General features: G+C 37.3%; 1 protein-coding gene across 1 annotated transcript in view; it reads right to left on the reverse strand.

The window, feature by feature from the left end:
* The window catches only part of COL4A5 (collagen type IV alpha 5 chain), a 227,462-nt gene that overhangs the window by 189,763 nt on the left and 34,163 nt on the right, over positions 1-3,536 (reverse strand). The gene's annotated exons all lie outside the window — the stretch shown is intronic.

Below are 3,536 nucleotides of genomic sequence, written 5' to 3' on the forward strand. Positions count from 1 at the left end.
AAACAGCCTGATGTCTGTTTCATGGTATTGTAACTTTTCAAGTTATTATAAGTATTGTAAGTATTGCTAAGTATTGTTAAGTATTACCCCACTGAATTCTCCCAATTAACTACAGGAGAGCTTTACTTTTAATAGATCCTTGAGATCCAAAAGAAAATACTTGGCCAGAGAATTGACATTTTGGAATAAATCAATATTTTGCACATATAGTAGAACTATATTCAACACTGTGAGCATCATTACTTTCAAATTACTATATATGGAATAAACAACTTTGATTTACTTATTTTTCCTTTGAAACCTATCAGTTAACTCTTTTCTCCCTCTCTCACTTTCACAATCCCTCCCTCCCTCACTTTCTGCCTGTCTTACACACACACACACACACACACACACACCCCACACACACACAGTTTTAGAACTCAATATAATTATTTCATTCTTGGCCCTATGTACAATTCTACTATTCCACTCATCATGCTATATCATGATTTGTCTCTCAACAGAACTGTAGGTTTTTTTTGAGCCTGAGATTATGTACTAGTCAACCTGGCACATGTACTAGTTTGATGACTGCTTCACAAAGCTCTTTTTGCAAACACTTTCTAATGCAATGATCATTTGCTTTATTCTGATAATTTACTTTTTTTATTTTTGTTTTAAGATTACTTGTTTTTGAGAGAAAAAGCATGGGAGGGGCAGAGAGAGTCTCCCAAGCAGGCTCTGCACTGTCAGCGCAGAGCCTGACCCAGGGATTGAACTCACCAACCAAGAACTGCAAGATCATGACCTGAGCTGAAATCATAATTTTTTTTTTTTGAGAGAGAGGGCACGAGTGAGGGCAGATGGGCAGAAGGAGGGAGAGAGTGAGGGGAGACGGGGAGAGAAAGAGAGAGAGAGAGAATGAATCTTAAGTGGGCCACACTCAGTGTGGAGCCAGCCAGATGTGGGGCTCAATCCTACAACCCTGGGATCATGACCTGAGCTGAAATCAAGAGTCTGAAGCTCAACCAACCGAGTCACCCATTTGCCCCTATTCTGATAAATTTAAATCAGAAAAAAATAACATTGATATCATATCCTTCCACATTTTTCTTGTTTTGTAATCTTTGGAAATTCTATATTAATTTTAGACAGTCTATCTGAACATTTGCATATAGGACTATTTAGATTTGGCATTTAGACCAAAGGACATTAAAATAAAAATATATTTCAAGGTATCCTTTGAAAGCATAAATTAAAAAAATTTCTTACGCATAGTGTACTAGTTTGAATAGTGCTCCCAAAATTCATGTCCAACCAGATCCTCAGAATGTGACCTTATTTGGAAGTAGGATCTTTAGAGATGTAATCAAGTTAAAATGCAGTCCAACTGGATTAGGGTGGGTCCTAATCCAATGACTTGGTGTCTTTATAAGACAAGGGAGATTTGGATACAGAGACACACACAGAGGGAAAATATCATGTGATGATGAAGGTAGAGATTGGAATGATGTATCTATAAGCCAGGGACTATAAGTAACCACCATAAGCTAAGAAGAGGAAATGAATGTTGCTCTCCTAGAGCTTTCCAAATGAGAATGGCCCTTCTGACACCTTGGTTTTAGACTTCTAGCTTTCAGAATTTTGTGAGACAATATTTTTTATCTTAAGTCACCCATTTTGTGGTACTTTGTTAGGGCAGCCCTTGGAAACCAGTACCCATGGAAAATTAAATGTTCAATGCCAAGTGAAATGAAATAGTTAACTAATGTTGACAGCATTATCTTGTTTCTAAAAACATTCTTATATTTTCCAGGCCAATTGTAATGAGATAATTGACAAAGGGGTAAAAATTATTTTCCACATCTCCCAATGTGAGGCTCTGGGAGCCAGTTTAGTCACACAAATCCCAAATGAATCAAGTGCATTGCTAGATCTAGATTTTGTTCCAGCTGCCTATGAACCAAGAAGGGAGCCTGCACCAGACATTGACTCTGCCAGCACTCCGATCTTTTCAGCCTCCAAAACTGAGAAATAAATTTCTCACCCCAACTATGATACTTTGTTATAGCAACCTGAATGGATTAATACAGTAATTCATTCTATAAGTACAATAAAGGAAAAAATATTATATAATCATCTCTGTACATGCAGAATTATAGTAGCCATTTCTGATGAAAACTTTCACCAAACTAGGAATAAAAGGTACCTTCTTTAATCTGATAAAAGGCAGCCCATAAGGCACATAGCTAACATAGATTTTCTCAGTAGCGGGATTATTGACATTTTGGCCTGGATGATTCTTTGTCATGCAGACTAGATGAGTGTGGGTACTGTACATTAGAGGATAGTAGGAAGCAACTCTGGCCTGTACCCGCTACACACCAACAACAGCCCCCAATCATGACAACAAAACTGACTCGACATTTCCAACTGTCCGCTGAGGGCAAAGTTTCTGTACCCATTGAGAACCATTGAACTAATATCACATTTAATGGTAATAGACTGAATGCTTTCCTCCTAGTAAGTGGAACAAAGCAGAAATGACTAATCTCACCACTTTTCTCTCACTGCCTCTACTGAATATTGTACTGGTGGTCCTATCTGAGACAGCAAGGCAGGATAAACAACTAATAGGCAGAGAAATGTAAGGGGAAAAGTAAAACTTTTCAAAAATGGCATAATTGTACATATAGAAAATCCTGAAGGATCTATAAAATGTTACTACTAAAAATAATAAAACTGGTACACTGAAATGTATAAGGCATTGCCAAGAAAAGTTAAAGAATACCTAAAGAATAAATTACCATAGACGTATAAAGGGAGATTTAATATCATTAATGTCAATTGGTCTATAGATAAAAACACAATCCAAATAAACTTGCACTGCCTGGTCATAAAGCTAGGATACTCAAGACAGTGTGATATTAGTATAAGGATAGGCAAGCAGATCAACAAGAGTAGAGGGTCCAGAAATAGATCACACATAATATGGGCAATTGACTTGCAACAAAAGTGAAAAGTAACTCAATAGGGAAAGGACTGTCTTTCAAAAAAATATTGAAAGAACAACTGGATTTTCTTTTAGAAAAAAATTGGACATCAGTGAAATGGTGGAGTAGGAAACTCTAAGCACCAGTCCCTCCACAGAAACATCAAAACATCAAGTAGGAACTGTGAAAATTAAATTTTCCAGAACTCTGGAAAATGATCCAAGCTTTACAACAACCAATGTTGAATCAAGAAAAATACAAATGAAAAGTGGTAGGAAATGTCTGTGGTGCTTTTGCTTGTCCTTACCCAGCTGCCTCCCTGGCTCAGTGGCACTTTCCAAGAGGGTAGCCATATTCACACAGTGGAACCCTTGTCCCTCGTACCAGAGGCAGCAGAGCAGATTTTGTTCACAAAGTATTATGTGTCTGCACTAACCTGTCTGGGGACTACCTGAAGGACCGATGCAGGGCATTTGTCTTTGTTTAACCTAACTTAGAAAAGACTCAGGACAGCAGAGAAATAAGCATTGTAAAAAAAAAACAAAAAACAAAAAAAAAAAA

Source organism: Crocuta crocuta, unplaced genomic scaffold, assembly GCF_008692635.1.
Source record: "Crocuta crocuta isolate KB4526 unplaced genomic scaffold, BGI_CrCroc_1.0 scaffold737, whole genome shotgun sequence".
Taxonomy (NCBI): Eukaryota; Metazoa; Chordata; class Mammalia; order Carnivora; family Hyaenidae; genus Crocuta; species Crocuta crocuta.